Genomic DNA, 15,873 nt, shown 5'->3' with positions numbered 1-15,873 from the left:
CGGAGGGTCAGTGCTGAGGGAGTGCCGCACTGTCCGAGGGTAAGTGTGAGGGAGCGCCGCTCTGTCTGAGGGTCAGTGCTGAGGGAGTGCCACACTGTCGGAGGGTCAGTGTTGAGGGAGCGCCGCACTGTCGGAGGGTCAGTGTTGAGGGAGCGCCGCAACGTCGGAGGGTCAGTGCTGAGAGAGCGCCGCACTGTCGGAGGGTCAGGGCTGAGGTAGCGCCGCACTGTCGGAGGGTCAGTGCTGAGGGAGCGCCGCAATGTCGGAGGGTCAGGGCTGAGGTAGTGCCACACTGTCGGAGGGTCAGTGCTGAGGGAGTGCCGCACTGTCGGAGGGTCAGTGCTGAGGGAGTGGGCACTGTCAGAGGGTCAGTGTTGAGGGAGTGCCGCACTGTCGCAGGGTCAGTGCTGAGGGAGCGCCGCACTGTCGGAGGGTCAGTGCTGAGGGAGCGCCACACTGTCGGAGGGTCAGTGCTGAGGAGGTGCCACACTGTCGGAGGGTCAGTGCTGAGGGAGTGCCGCACTGTCGGAGGGTCAGTGCTGAGGGAGTGGGCACTGTCAGAGGGTCAGTGTTGAGGGAGTGCCGCACTGTCGCAGGGTCAGTGCTGAGGGAGCGCCGCACTGTCGGAGGGTTAGTGCTGAGGGAGCGCCACACTGTCGGAGGGTCAGTGCTGAGGAGGTGCCACACTGTCGGAGGGTCAGTGCTGAGGGAGTGCCGCACTGTCGGAGGGTCAGTGCTGAGGGAGTGGGCACTGTCAGAGGGTCAGCGCTGAGGGAGCACTGCACTGTCGGAGGGTCAGTGCTGAGGTAGTGCCGCACTGTCGGAGGGTCAGTGTTGAGGGAGTGCCGCACTGTCGCAGGGTCAGTGCTGAGGGAGCGCCGCACTGTCGGAGGGTCAGTGCTGAGGGAGCGCCACACTGTCGGAGGGTCAGTGCTGAGGGAGCGCCGCACTTGCAGAGGGTCAGTGCTGTGGGAGTGCCGCACTGTCAGAGGGTCAGTGCTGTGGGAGTGCCGCACTGTCGGAGGGTCTGCGCTGAGGGAGTGCTGCACTGTCGGAGGGTCAGTGGTGAGGGAGTGCTGTACTGTCACAGGGTCAGTGCTGAGGGAGTGGGCACTGTCAGAGGGTCAGCGCTGAGGGAGTGGGCACTGTCAGAGGGTCAGCGCTGAGGGAGCGCTGCACTGTCGGAGGGTCAGTGTTGAGGGACCGCCGCACTGTCGGAAGGTCAGTGTTGTGGGAGTGCCGCACTGTCGGAGGGTCAGTGCTGAGGGAGCGCCGCACTGTCGCAGGGTCAGTGCTGAGGGAGCGCCGCACTGTCGCAGGGTCAGTGCTGAGGGAGTGCTGCACTGTCGGAGGGTCAGTGCTGAGGGAGTGGGCGCTGTCAGAGGGTCAGTGCTGAGGGAGCGCTGCACTGTCGGAGGGTCAGTGTTGAGGGAGTGCCGCACTGTCGGAGGGTCAGTACTGAGGGAGTGCTGCACTGTCGGAGGGTCAGTGCTGAGGGAGTGGGCACTGTCAGAGGGTCAGCGCTGAGGGAGCGCTGCACTGTCGGAGGGTCAGTGTTGAGGGAGTGGGCACTGTCAGAGGGTCAGGGCTGAGGGAGCACTGCACTGTCGGAGGGTCAGTGTTGAGGTAGCACCGCACTGTCGGAAGGTCAGTGCTGAGGGAGTGCCGCACTGTCGGAAGGTCAGTGTTGAGGGACCGCCGCACTGTCAGAGGGTCAGTGTTGAGGGAGTGGGCACTGTCAGAGGGTCAGTGCTGAGGGAGCGCCGCAATGTCGGAGGGTCAGGGCTGAGGTAGTGCCACACTGTCGGAGGGTCAGTGCTGAGGGAGTGCCGCACTGTTGGAGGGTCAGTGCTGAGGGAGTGGGCACTGTCAGAGGGTCAGTGTTGAGGGAGTGCCGCACTGTCGCAGGGTCAGTGCTGAGGGAGCGCCGCACTGTCGGAGGGTCAGTGCTGAGGGAGCGCCACACTGTCGGAGGGTCAGTGCTGAGGGAGTGCCACACTGTCGGAGGGTCAGTGTTGAGGGAGCGCCGCACTGTCGGAGGGTCACTGTTGAGGGAGCGCCGCAACGTCGGAGGGTCAGTGCTGAGAGAGCGCCGCACTGTCGGAGGGTCAGGGCTGAGGTAGTGCCACACTGTCGGAGGGTCAGTGCTGAGGGAGTGCCGCACTGTCGGAGGGTCAGTGCTGAGGGAGTGGGCACTGTCAGAGGGTCAGCGCTGAGGGAGCACTGCACTGTCGGAGGGTCAGTGTTGAGGGAGTGCCGCACTGTCGCAGGGTCAGTGCTGAGGGAGCGCCGCACTGTCGGAGGGTCAGTGCTGAGGGAGCGCCACACTGTCGGAGGGTCAGTGCTGAGGGAGCGCCACACTTGCAGAGGGTCAGTGCTGAGGGAGTGCCGCACTGTCAGAGGGTCAGTGCTGTGGGAGTGCCGCACTGTCGGAGGGTCTGCGCTGAGGGAGTGCTGCACTGTTGGAGGGTCAGTGCTGAGGGAGTGGGCACTGTCAGAGGGTCAGTGTTGAGGGAGTGCCGCACTGTCGCAGGGTCAGTGCTGAGGGAGCGCCGCACTGTCGGAGGGTCAGTGCTGAGGGAGCGCCACACTGTCGGAGGGTCAGTGCTGAGGGAGTGCCACACTGTCGGAGGGTCAGTGTTGAGGGAGCGCCGCACTGTCGGAGGGTCAGTGTTGAGGGAGCGCCGCAACGTCGGAGGGTCAGTGCTGAGAGAGCGCCGCACTGTCGGAGGGTCAGGGCTGAGGTAGTGCCACACTGTCGGAGGGTCAGTGCTGAGGGAGTGCCGCACTGTCGGAGGGTCAGTGCTGAGGGAGTGGGCACTGTCAGAGGGTCAGCGCTGAGGGAGCACTGCACTGTCGGAGGGTCTGCGCTGAGGGAGTGCTGCACTGTCGGAGGGTCAGTGGTGAGGGAGTGCTGTACTGTCACAGGGTCAGTGCTGAGGGAGTGGGCACTGTCAGAGGGTCAGCGCTGAGGGAATGGGCACTGTCAGAGGATCAGCGCTGAGGGAGCACTGCACTGTCGGAGGGTCAGTGTTGAGGGACCGCCGCACTGTCGGAGGGTCAGTGTTGAGGGAGTGCCGCACTGTCGGAGGGTCAGTGCTGAGGGAGTGGGCACTGTCAGAGGGTCAGCGCTGAGGGAGCGCTGCACTGTCGGAGGGTCAGTGCTGAGGGAGTGCCGCACTGTCGGAAGGTCAGTGTTGAGGGAGTGGGCACTGTCAGAGGGTCAGGGCTGAGGGAGCACTGCACTGTCGGAGGGTCAGTGTTGAGGTAGCACCGCACTGTCGGAAGGTCAGTGCTGAGGGAGTGCCGCACTGTCAGAGGGTCAGTGTTGAGGGAGTGGGCACTGTCAGAGGGTCAGGGCTGAGGGAGCACTGCACTGTCGGAGGGTCAGTGTTGAGGGAGAACCGCACTGTCGGAAGGTCAGTGTTGAGGGAGCGCCGCACTGTCGGAAGGTCAGTGCTGAGGGAGTGCCGCACTGTCGGAAGGTCAGTGTGGAGGAAGCGCTGCACTGTCGGAGTGTCAGCGCTGAGGGAGCGCCGCACTGTCAGAGGGTCAGTGCTGAGGGAGCGCCGCACTGTAGGAGGGTCAGCGCTGAGGGAGTGCCGCACTGTCGGAGGGTCAGTGCTGAGGGAGCGCCGCACTGTCGGAGGGTCAGTGCTGAGGGAGTGCCGCACTGTCAGAGGATCAGTGCTGAGGGAGTGGGCACTGTCAGAGGGTCAGCGCTGAGGGAGTGGGCACTGTCAGAGGATCAGCGCTGAGGGAGCACTGCACTGTCGGAGGGTCAGTGTTGAGGGAGCGCCGCACTGTCGGAGGGTCAGTGTTGAGGGAGCGCCGCAACGTCGGAGGGTCAGTGCTGAGAGAGCGCCGCACTGTCGGAGGGTCAGGGCTGAGGTAGTGCCACACTGTCGGAGGGTCAGTGCTGAGGGAGTGCCGCACTGTCGGAGGGTCAGTGCTGAGGGAGTGGGCACTGTCAGAGGGTCAGCGCTGAGGGAGCACTGCACTGTCGGAGGGTCAGTGTTGAGGGAGTGCCGCACTGTCGCAGGGTCAGTGCTGAGGGAGCGCCGCACTGTCGGAGGGTCAGTGCTGAGGGAGCGCCGCACTTGCAGAGGGTCAGTGCTGAGGGAGTGCCGCACTGTCAGTGCTGTGGGAGTGCCGCACTGTCGGAGGGTCTGCGCTGAGGGAGTGCTGCACTGTCGGAGGGTCAACGCTGAGGGAGTGCTGTACTGTCGGAGGGTCAGTGCTGTGGGAGCGCCGCACTGTCGGAGGGTCTGCGCTGAGGGAGTGCTGCAATGTCGGAGGGTCAGTGGTGAGGGAGTGCTGTACTGTCACAGGGTCAGTGCTGAGGGAGTGGGCACTGTCAGAGGGTCAGCGCTGAGGGAGTGGGCACTGTCAGAGGGTCAGCGCTGAGGGAGCGCTGCACTGTCGGAGGGTCAGTGTTGAGGGACCGCCGCACTGTCGGAAGGTCAGTGTTGTGGGAGTGCCGCACTGTCGGAGGGTCAGTACTGAGGGAGTGCTGCACTGTCGGAGGGTCAGTGCTGAGGGAGTGGGCACTGTCAGAGGGTCAGTGCTGAGGGAGCGCTGCACTGTCGGAGGGTCAGTGTTGAGGGAGGTCCGCACTGTTGGAGGGTCAGTGCTGTGGGAGTGCTGCACTGTCGGAGGGTCAGTGCTGAGGGAGTGGGCACTGTCAGAGGGTCAGCGCTGAGGGAGCGCTGCACTGTCGGAGGGTCAGTGTTGAGGGAGTGGGCACTGTCAGAGGGTCAGGGCTGAGGGAGCACTGCACTGTCGGAGGGTCAGTGTTGAGGTAGCACCGCACTGTCGGAAGGTCAGTGCTGAGGGAGTGCCGCACTGTCGGAAGGTCAGTGTTGAGGGACCGCCGCACTGTCAGAGGGTCAGTGTTGAGGGAGTGGGCACTGTCAGAGGGTCAGGGCTGAGGGAGCACTGCACTGTCGGAGGGTCAGTGTTGAGGGAGAACCGCACTGTCGGAAGGTCAGTGTTGAGGGAGCGCCGCACTGTCGGAAGGTCAGTGTGGAGGGAGCGCTGCACTGTCGGAGTGTCAGCGCTGAGGGAGCGCCGCACTGTCGGAGGGTCAGTGCTGAGGGAGTGCTGCACTGTCAGAGGGCCAGTGCTCAGGGAGTGCCGCACTGTAGGAGGGTCAGCGCTGAGGGAGTGCCGCACTGTCGGAGGGTCAGTGCTGAGGGAGTGGGCACTGTCAGAGGATCAGTGCTGAGGGAGTGGACACTGTCAGAGGGTCAGCGCTGAGGGAGTGCCACACTGTCGGAGGATTAGCGCTGAGGGAGTGCCGCACTGTCGGAGGGTCAGTGCTGAGGGAGTGCCACACTGTTGGAGGGTCAGTGCTGAGTGAGTGGGCACTGTCAGAGGTTCAGTGCTGAGGGAGTGGACACTGTCAGAGGGTCAGCGCTGAGGGAGTGGGCACTGTCAGAGGGTCAGCGCTGAGGGAGTGCCACACTGTCGGAGGGTCAGTGTTGAAGAAGTGCCGCACTATCACAGGGTCAGTGTTGAGGGAGTGCCGCACTGTCGGAGGGTCAGTGCTGAGGGAGTGGGCACTGTCAGAGGATCAGTGCTGAGGGAGTGGACACTGTCAGAGGATCAGCGCTGAGGGAGTGGGCACTGTCAGAGGGTCAGCGCTGAGGGAGTGGGCACTGTCAGAGGGTCAGCGCTGAGGGAGTGCCACACTGTCGGAGGGTCAGTGTTGAAGAAGTGCCGCACTATCACAGGGTCAGTGTTGAGGGAGTGCCGCACTGTCGGAGGGTCAGTGCTGAGGGAGTGGGCACTGTCAGAGGATCAGTGCTGAGGGAGTGGACACTGTCAGAGGGTCAGCGCTGAGGGAGTGCCACACTGTCGGAGGGTCAGTGCTGAAGAAGTGCCGCACTATCACAGGGTCAGTGTTGAGGGAGCGCCGCACTGTCGGAGGGTCAGTGCTGAGGGAGCGCCGCACTGTCAGAGGGTCAGTGTTGAGAGAACGCCGCACTGTCAGAGGGTCAGTGCTGAGGGAGTGACGCACTGTGGGAGGGTCAGTGCTGAGGTAGTGCCGCACTGTCAGAGGGTCAGTGTGAGGGAGCGCCGCACTGTTGGAAGGTCAGTGTTGTGGGAGCGCCGCACTGTGGGAGGGTCAGTGTTGAGGGAGTGCCGCACTGTCGGAGGGTCAGTGCTGAGGGAGTGCCGCACTGTCGGAGGGTCAGTGCTGAGGGAGCACCGCACTGTCGGAGGGTTAGCGCTGAGGGAGCGCCGCACTGTCGGAGGGTCAGCGCTGAGGGAGTGCTGTACTGTCGGAGGGTCAGTGCTGTGGGAGTGCCGCACTGTCGGAGGGTCTGCGCTGAGGGAGTGCTGCACTGTCGGAGGGTCAGTGGTGAGGGAGTGCTGTACTGTCACAGGGTCAGTGCTGAGGGAGTGGGCACTGTCAGAGGGTCAGCGCTGAGGGAATGGGCACTGTCAGAGGATCAGCGCTGAGGGAGCACTGCACTGTCGGAGGGTCAGTGTTGAGGGACCGCCGCACTGTCGGAGGGTCAGTGTTGAGGGAGTGCCGCACTGTCGGAGGGTCAGTGCTGAGGGAGTGGGCACTGTCAGAGGGTCAGCGCTGAGGGAGCGCTGCACTGTCGGAGGGTCAGTGCTGAGGGAGTGCCGCACTGTCGGAAGGTCAGTGTTGAGGGAGTGGGCACTGTCAGAGGGTCAGGGCTGAGGGAGCACTGCACTGTCGGAGGGTCAGTGTTGAGGTAGCACCGCACTGTCGGAAGGTCAGTGCTGAGGGAGTGCCGCACTGTCAGAGGGTCAGTGTTGAGGGAGTGGGCACTGTCAGAGGGTCAGGGCTGAGGGAGCACTGCACTGTCGGAGGGTCAGTGTTGAGGGAGAACCGCACTGTCGGAAGGTCAGTGTTGAGGGAGCGCCGCACTGTCGGAAGGTCAGTGCTGAGGGAGTGCCGCACTGTCGGAAGGTCAGTGTGGAGGAAGCGCTGCACTGTCGGAGTGTCAGCGCTGAGGGAGCGCCGCACTGTCAGAGGGTCAGTGCTGAGGGAGCGCCGCACTGTAGGAGGGTCAGCGCTGAGGGAGTGCCGCACTGTCGGAGGGTCAGTGCTGAGGGAGCGCCGCACTGTCGGAGGGTCAGTGCTGAGGGAGTGCCGCACTGTCAGAGGATCAGTGCTGAGGGAGTGGGCACTGTCAGAGGGTCAGCGCTGAGGGAGTGGGCACTGTCAGAGGATCAGCGCTGAGGGAGCACTGCACTGTCGGAGGGTCAGTGTTGAGGGACCGCCGCACTGTCGGAGGGTCAGTGTTGAGGGAGTGCCGCACTGTCGGAGGGTCAGTGCTGAGGGAGTGGGCACTGTCAGAGGGTCAGCGCTGAGGGAGCGCTGCACTGTCGGAGGGTCAGTGCTGAGGGAGTGCCGCACTGTCGGAAGGTCAGTGTTGAGGGAGTGGGCACTGTCAGAGGGTCAGGGCTGAGGGAGCACTGCACTGTCGGAGGGTCAGTGTTGAGGTAGCACCGCACTGTCGGAAGGTCAGTGCTGAGGGAGTGCCGCACTGTCAGAGGGTCAGTGTTGAGGGAGTGGGCACTGTCAGAGGGTCAGGGCTGAGGGAGCACTGCACTGTCGGAGGGTCAGTGTTGAGGGAGAACCGCACTGTCGGAAGGTCAGTGTTGAGGGAGCGCCGCACTGTCGGAAGGTCAGTGCTGAGGGAGTGCCGCACTGTCGGAAGGTCAGTGTGGAGGAAGCGCTGCACTGTCGGAGTGTCAGCGCTGAGGGAGCGCCGCACTGTCAGAGGGTCAGTGCTGAGGGAGCGCCGCACTGTCGGAGGGTCAGTGCTGAGGGAGTGCTGCACTGTCAGAGGGCCAGTGCTCAGGGAGTGCCGCACTGTAGGAGGGTCAGCGCTGAGGGAGTGCCGCACTGTCGGAGGGTCAGTGCTGAGGGAGCGCCGCACTGTCGGAGGGTCAGTGCTGAGGGAGTGCCGCACTGTCAGAGGATCAGTGCTGAGGGAGTGGACACTGTCAGAGGGTCAGCGCTGAGGGTGTGCCACACTGTCGGAGGATTAGCGCTGAGGGAGCGCTGCACTGTCGGAGGGTCAGTGCTGAGGGAGTGCCACACTGTTGGAGGGTCAGTGCTGAGGGAGTGGGCACTGTCAGAGGATCAGTGCTGAGGGAGTGGACACTGTCAGAGGGTCAGCGCTGAGGGAGTGGGCCCTGTCAGAGGGTCAGCGCTGAGGGAGTGCCACACTATCACAGGGTCAGTGTTGAGGGAGCGCCGCACTGTCGGAGGGTCAGTGCTGAGGGAGTGGGCACTGTCAGAGGATCAGTGCTGAGGGAGTGGACACTGTCAGAGGGTCAGTGCTGAAGAAGTGCCGCACTATCACAGGGTCAGTGTTGAGGGAGCGCCGCACTGTCGGAGGGTCAGTGCTGAGGGAGCGCCGCACTGTCAGAGGGTCAGTGTTGAGAGAACGCCGCACTGTCAGAGGGTCAGTGCTGAGGGAGTGCCGCACTGTCGGAGGGTCAGTGCTGAGGGAGTGGGCACTGTCAGAGGGTCAGCGCTGAGGGAGCACTGCACTGTCGGAGGGTCAGTGTTGAGGGAGTGCCGCACTGTCGCAGGGTCAGTGCTGAGGGAGCGCCACACTGTCGGAGGGTCAGTGCTGAGGGAGTGGGCACTGTCAGAGGGTCAGTGCTGAGGGAGTGCCGCACTGTCGGAGGGTCAGTGCTGAGGGAGCGCCGCACTGTCAGAGGGTCAGTGCTGAGGGAGTGCCGCACTGTCAGAGGGTCAGTGCTGAGGGAGTGCTGCACTGTCGGAGGGTCAGCGCTGAGGGAGTGGGCACTGTCAGAGGATCAGTGCTGAGGGAGTGGACACTGTCAGAGGGTCAGCGCTGAGGGAGTGGGCACTGTCAGAGGGTCAGCGCTGAGGGAGTGCCACACTGTCGGAGGGTCAGTGCTGAAGAAGTGCCGCACTATCACAGGGTCAGTGTTGAGGGAGCGCCGCACTGTCGGAGGGTCAGTGCTGAGGGAGCGCCGCACTGTCAGAGGGTCAGTGCTGAGGGAGTGGACACTGTCAGAGGGTCAGCGCTGAGGGAGTGGGCACTGTCAGAGGGTCAGCGCTGAAGGAGTGCCACATGCTCGGAGGGTCAGTGCTGAAGAAGTGCCGCACTATCACAGGGTCAGTGTTGAGGGAGCGCCGCACTGTCGGAGGGTCAGTGCTGAGGGAGTGGGCACTGTCAGAGGATCAGTGCTGAGGGAGTGGACACTGTCAGAGGGTCAGTGCTGAGGGAGTGCCGCACTGTGGGAGGGTCAGTGCTGAGGTAGTGCCGCACTGTCAGAGGGTCAGTGTGAGGGAGCGACTCACTGTTGGAAGGTCAGTGTTGTGGGAGCGCCGCACTGTGGGAGGATCAGTGCTGAGGGAGTGCCGCACTGTAGGAGGGTCAACGCTGAGGGAATGCGACACTCTCGGAGGGTCAGTGCTGAGGGAGTGCCGCACTGTCGGAGGGTCAGTGCTGAGGGAGCGCCGCACTGTCGGAGGGTCAGTGCTGAGGGAGCACCGCACTGTCGGAGGGTTAGCGCTGAGGGAGCGCCGCACTGTCGGAGGGTCAGTGCTGAGGGAGCGCCGCACTGTCGGAGGGTCAGTGCTGAGGGAGCACCGCACTGTCGGAGGGTTAGCGCTGAGGGAGCGCTGCACTGTCGGAGGGTCAGTGCTGAGGGACCGTCGCACTGTCGGAGGGTCAGTGCTGAGGGAGTGTCGCACTGTCGGAAGGTCAGTGCTGAGGGAGAGCCACACTGTCGGAGGCTCAGTTCTGAGGGAGTGCCGCACTGTCGGAGGGTCAGTGCTGAGGGAGTGTCGCACTGTTGGAGGGTCAGTGCTGAGGGAGTGCCGCACTGTCGGAGGGTCAGTGCTGAGGGAGTGCCGCACTGTCGGAGGGTCAGTGCTGAGGGATTGCCGCACTGTCGGAGGGTCAGTGCTGAGGGAGTGCCGCACTGTCGGAGGGTCTGTGCTGAGGGAGTGCCGCACTGTCGGAGGGTCAGTGCTGAGGGAGTGCCGCACTGTCGGAGGGTCAGTGCTGAGGGAGTGCCGCTCTGTCGGAGGGTCAGTGCTGAGGGAGTGCCGCACTGTCGGAGGGTCAGTGCTGAGGGAATGCTGTTGGGGATGAAGTGATAAGCAAAGTGTTCGATCTGCCCTCTCAGAGATCTGAAAGTATTTTACTCTCTGCTCTGTAAGGAGGTTGTCCCCAGCTTTCAGGGAATATATTTATCAGTCCAACAATAAGGAGCCTCTCAGTGATGAGTAAACCCGTATTTGTAAACTGAAAGTTACACACTGGCCTTCTATTTGATTGAGTGGGGTTCGGATTGGGATTTCAGCTGTCCCTGTGGGTTCTGAAGAGAGAATTCCAGGGGGCCAGTGTGAATATCTCAGCAATGGGTCTACTATTCAGCTTGGAGACTGATGGGATTGGGATTGGTGATGAACAGCAGAGTGCTCACCCCCTGGCTGTGGGTGAAGGCTACTGCTCCTTGTCCCTGGGGAGTGTTTGGGGACTGAGCTGCTGGTTTACCCTCTGAGTTGTAGGGGTGTGTGGGGGCTGTGGTTAGCGATGTGACCGACTGGAACAGATCGGTCTGAGCTCGTTTACTGCAGCCCCGCCATCCCCATCGGACAACAGGAGTACAGCAGCTGTTCTCCTGTGGTGTGCATCACCCACACTCGAACCCAACAAAACAGCTGGAAGCACACACACACATTCTCAACAATGTGAATTTACGTATCGCCCTTTGCATCTGCAGTGAATCCTCAGAAGCAATGATAAAGCTGAGTTTGTCACCGATCTCCACAGGAAGGTCACAGGGGAGAGTTAGCTGTAACATCCTCTTCAATCTGAAAGGGGAGTTGTTTCAGGAGGGAGTTGCCCAGGCATGGGAAGGCCACAGTTGGCTGTCCACTGGGTGCAGAGACTTTCCAAGACCAGCTTCAATTCCGTCTGTTCAGAGAAACGCCTGGGGGATCTTCCAGCAACGAGCTGCCCTCATCACAGTAAAACATGTCAGACAGTGATCCAAAAGACCCCATCTCCCTCTGCATCCTCCCCATCCCCCCACAACCAGCAACATTCCCAACCGTCTCCCAGACTCAACCCAACCTCATTTCCCAAACATAATAACTGGAACATTTAATCAGAAATATCTCCAATCCGAGGGGGATCATGTGTTTAGGGTAAGGGGTTGGGCGATTTAAAACCGAGGCAAGGAGAGATTACGTCTCTCAGAGTTCACTCCCCCAGAGGGCAGTGGTCACTGGGATGTTGAGTAACTTTATGGAGGAGCCAGGCCAGGTTTTAAGGAGTAATGTGGGGAGTGGGGAGTAGGGAGTGGGGGGTAGGGAGTGGGGAGTGGGGAGTGGGGAGTAGGGAGTGGGGAGTGGGGAGTGGGGGTGGGGAGTAGGGAGTGGGGAGTAGGGAGTGGGGGGTAGGGAGTGGGGGGTAGGGAGTGGGGAGTGGGGAGTGGGGAGTAGGGAGTGGGGGGTAGGGAGTGGGGAGTGGGGAATGGGGGTGGGGAGTAGGGAGTGGGGAGTAGGGAGTGGGGGGTAGGGAGTGGGGGGTAGGGAGTGGGGGGTAGGGAGTGGGGAGTGGGGAGTGGGGGGTAGGGAGTGGGGAGTGGGGGGTAGGGAGTAGGGAGTGGGGAGTGGGGGGTAGGGAGTGGGGGGTAGGGAGTGGGGAGTGGGGGTGGGGAGTAGGGGGTAGGGAGTGGGGAGTGGGGAGTGGGGGGTAGGGAGTGGGGAGTGGGGGGTAGGGAGTAGGGAGTGGGGAGTGGGGGGTAGGGAGTGGGGGGTAGGGAGTGGGGAGTGGGGGTGGGGAGTAGGGGGTAGGGAGTGGGGGGTGGGGAGTAGGGGGTAGGGAGTGGGGAGTGGGGGTAGGGAGTGGGGAGTGGGGGGTAGGGAGTGGGGAGTGGGGGGTAGGGAGTAGGGAATGGGGAGTGGGGGGTAGGGAGTGGGGGGTAGGGAGTGGGGAGTGGGGAGTGGGGGGTGGGGAGTAGGGAGTGGGGGGTAGGGAGTGGGGGGTGGGGAGTGGGGGGTGGGGAGTAGGGAGTGAGGAGTAGGGAGTGGGGGGTAGGGAGTGGGGGGTAGGGATTGGGGAGTGGGGAGTAGGGAGTGGGGGGTAGGGAGTAGGGAGTGGGGAGTGGGGGGTAGGGAGTGGGGAGGGAAGTGGAGTTGAGGCCGAGTTGAAATTGTATCCAAATGGTGGAACAGACTCACGAGGCTGAATGGCCTCCTCCTATCCCAAGATCTGATCTTTCCCTAAAGTGTGTTTTTCACAGATTCAGCACATTCCTGTACGTGTGATCCTATAGTTTGTTCAATAAATCGTTTTACTTGCATGACAGTATAATCTTTTGCTATAAATTCTGTGTCTTATGATCCTACTCCACAACCACCTGATGAAGGAGCGTCGCTCCAAAAGCTAGTGTTTCCAAATAAACCTGTTGGACTGTAACCTGGTGTTGTGTGATTTTTAACTTTGTCCACCCCAGTCCAACACCGACATCTCTGAATCATGACTGGAAAGAGATGTGACAGGGTCACACAGCACAGAAACAGACCCTTCTGTCCAATCAGTTCATGCTGACCATAAACTAGTTCATGGGCGCCACTGTCTGGGCCCAGGATTTATTGCCCCGTCCCTAGTTGCCCCTTGAGAAGGTGGGGGTGAGCTGCCTTCTTGAACCGTTGCAATCCATGTGAAGGGGATTGACCCACGATGCCCTTAGGGAGGGAATTCCAGGATTTCAGGTGGTTCCCCCCTCCCCCGTCATCACCCTGTCAGGGTCTATCGACTGCTGCAGCATTGATCCTGATTCCACACCGTGTTCCAACCAATCCCTTCAAACCATGGGAACTCCGGACTCAATAGACAATAGGGCTTTTGCCCGAAACGTCGATTTCGAAGCTCCTTGGATGCTGCCTGAACTGCTGTGCTCTTCCAGCACCACTGATCCAGAATCTGGTTTCCAGCATCTGCAGTCATTGTTTTTACCTAATAGACAATAGGTGCAGGAGTAGGCCATTCTGCCCTTCGAGCCTGCACCACCATTCAATATGATCATGGCTGATCATCCTTAATCAGTATCCTGTTCCTGCCTTATCTCCATAACCCTTGATTCCACTATCCTTGAATAGACTCCCCAAATGTTTACCTGTGAAATTCCAAGCTCTGTGGGGATTGGTTTAGACAGGATGAGCTGACATTCCTGCTCGCTCTACCCAATCCTGTGTAAGCAGCAGGTTATCAGGCACAGGGAGATTTACTTTGTATATAACCATCTCTGAATCGAACTGGGATTGAGGTGAAAGCAGGGTTTGATAGATAGATCATCACCAGCACAAATACTATATCTATCCACTGAGTTTAAAACACTCACAGTGTCTTTGAAATGTGCCCATATAATCAGAAATCCACACTGCACTGCAGAGCTCCTCAGGCCATTCAGTCAGTGCTTGCTCGTTTATGAGAGTTGGTTCCAACTCCTTCTAACTAATATCGCACATTTAACAATTACAAATTATTCTGTATCATTTTATCAAATCAAATTCCTTTACAGAAGCTACTCTTGAGCTGAGTGTGTCCAGTTGACGGGGTCAAGAGTCTAAATGTTTATTCTGTACAAATCGAACTTAGTTTGGAGTTTGTACTTGGCATTGCACTGAAATCGATAGTTTAAATTCCGTCCTTTCCAGCCGGAAGCAGGACTTTTTAATGATTCCAGGGAAAGTTAGGTCTAATCGATAACTGTATGAAACTGGATCCTCATTGAATCAGATAGACCGTTTATGTTAGGAGCATATAAAACTAGCCAACTTAGTGTGACTTAGCACTTGAGTGCAATTTGCAACAGAGTGCTGACCTTCGCACTTCAGACAGTTAGCAGAGGAAGGGAAAGTGATGTTTATATGCTTCTGCTTTTGTCAAGACCATTTGCTAGCCTCCAGGAGTTACATCTTACTCTGCGACAAGACAAGGGGCTGGTGATTTGATGAGTACCTGGGAGGTGATCAAAATTTATTCTGCTCCTCAGGCTCAAAATAATATAGCAATAAACTTCATATTTTTTTCAAAACATTATTCTAGTTAGACTAAAGTAACTATTCGAATCCACGCAAGATAGCCTCGGTTTAATGGAGCCCACACACTACTTGGTGACAGTTTTGGTCCCCAAGCCACAATATAATGAGCAGCAAAGACTAGCCCCATTTGTAAATGGTGCCAATGAAGAGAAATTAAGATTTAGGACTTGCAAGAAAAAGCAGGTGAAACAAACCTGCAAAAACCAGAAGAAAAACACTTGAAGAGATTCAGATGCAGCAAATCCATGCTGAAAGGGCAGAGTCTGGGTAATCCAAGATGGAGGATGGGGAGACGTTGTGGCTGTAAGAACTGCTCCTTTTTGAGGTATTTTAGGTGCTGGGGGCAATTTCCTCGAATTCCAGAAGCAGCAATTACTGTTTAATAATCTGTTGCATTATTCTGGAACCTTTGGGGACAAAAGATCAAAAGAACAGAACTATTAAAAGGAGAAAGACAGACAAAGGCAGTGAGCATGTGGTCAGAGAAAGAAACCAACGCAGCTGTCTGACACAGCAGTGAATCTGCACAGACACTGCCTTTGCTGTTTGAGTTCGTGTATCTCTGGACATCACAGTGCGCCTCAGAAAAATTAACAAACAGCAAAATTCCCAGCTGACTCTGGAGGACCCTGTGTGGGAGAGCTCTCAGCACAGGAACAGATAAGTGCAAAGTACTTAACGTGTAACATTACTGTAAGTCTACAATAGTGAGTAAAGTGGGTTCTTTCTTGATTATTTGTTTAATGAAATCTATCTCTTGGTTAAATGGTAAAAATATAAGCCCTAAGTACTAAGTTAGCCTGGAGCAGCGTTTTCTTTCTAGAAGAATAAGATGGTGCTGACTTGCTGAGCTTTTCCAGCAGCTTCTGTGTTTGTTGCTGATTTACAGCATTGGCAGTTCTGTTGGGTTTTATCTGAGAATGCATCTGTAATTTGGAGCAAGTGGACAATCTGGTTTCACCAATAATTCAACCACTGACAGGGAAGGAGAAAACCCAAAATATTCAGGGAGTTGACGTAAAAACACAATCTATGTCAGCCCATGGTGTGGAGGAGCTGGTGTTGGACTGGGGTGGACAAGGTCAGAAGTCACATGACACCAGGTTACAGTCCAACAGGTTTATTTGATATCACAAGCTTTCTGAGTTCTGCCTCAGACAATAACCTGGTGCCATGTGACTTCTGATCTACTTTAGCTCAGAGTTACAGATAAACTCCATTCAAACACGATTGAAGGTGCGGAGTACACAATCCATGGAAACATCACTAGGAAGATACAATGTACAATGAGCCAAGATACTGCAAACAAAAATCATATTAGCTACCTCCAGGATCGCCCCAACAACTGCAGGCAACCCTCCAGAAAGGAAACAAGGGAGGTTAAAGAGTCTGGAGTTCAAGAGAGACCCACACACATCAGATTATCAGGAAGACAATCCTTCAGCCCAGCAAACAGCCTTCCTCCAAGGTTTGAAGAGAGTACGTCTGGACAGAATAATTAAATCTCCAGAATATTCGTAAAGTCAAAGAAATGGGAAGCAATGTGGGGAAGTTTGTGGTCATATCACGGGGACAGTCCATATCACAGCAGAGGAGGTGTTACATGTGATAGACTGTATGAAGGTGGATAAATCTCCTGGTCCTGACCGGATATATCTAAGAACACTGCAAAAGGCTAGAGAAGAAATTGTGAGGGTCCTGTCTGATATTTTCGCTTCATCCTTAGCCACGGGTGAGGTCCCAGAGACTGGCGGGTAGTGAATGTTGTGCCCTTATTCAAG

The sequence above is a fragment of the Chiloscyllium plagiosum genome, unplaced genomic scaffold (assembly GCF_037043375.1).
Source record: "Chiloscyllium plagiosum isolate Xiang-an unplaced genomic scaffold, Cpla_swu_hap1 HiC_scaffold_6, whole genome shotgun sequence".
NCBI lineage: Eukaryota > Metazoa > Chordata > Chondrichthyes > Orectolobiformes > Hemiscylliidae > Chiloscyllium > Chiloscyllium plagiosum.
The sequence above is the reverse complement of the archived record's forward strand: the minus strand, read 5'-3'. Positions refer to the sequence as shown.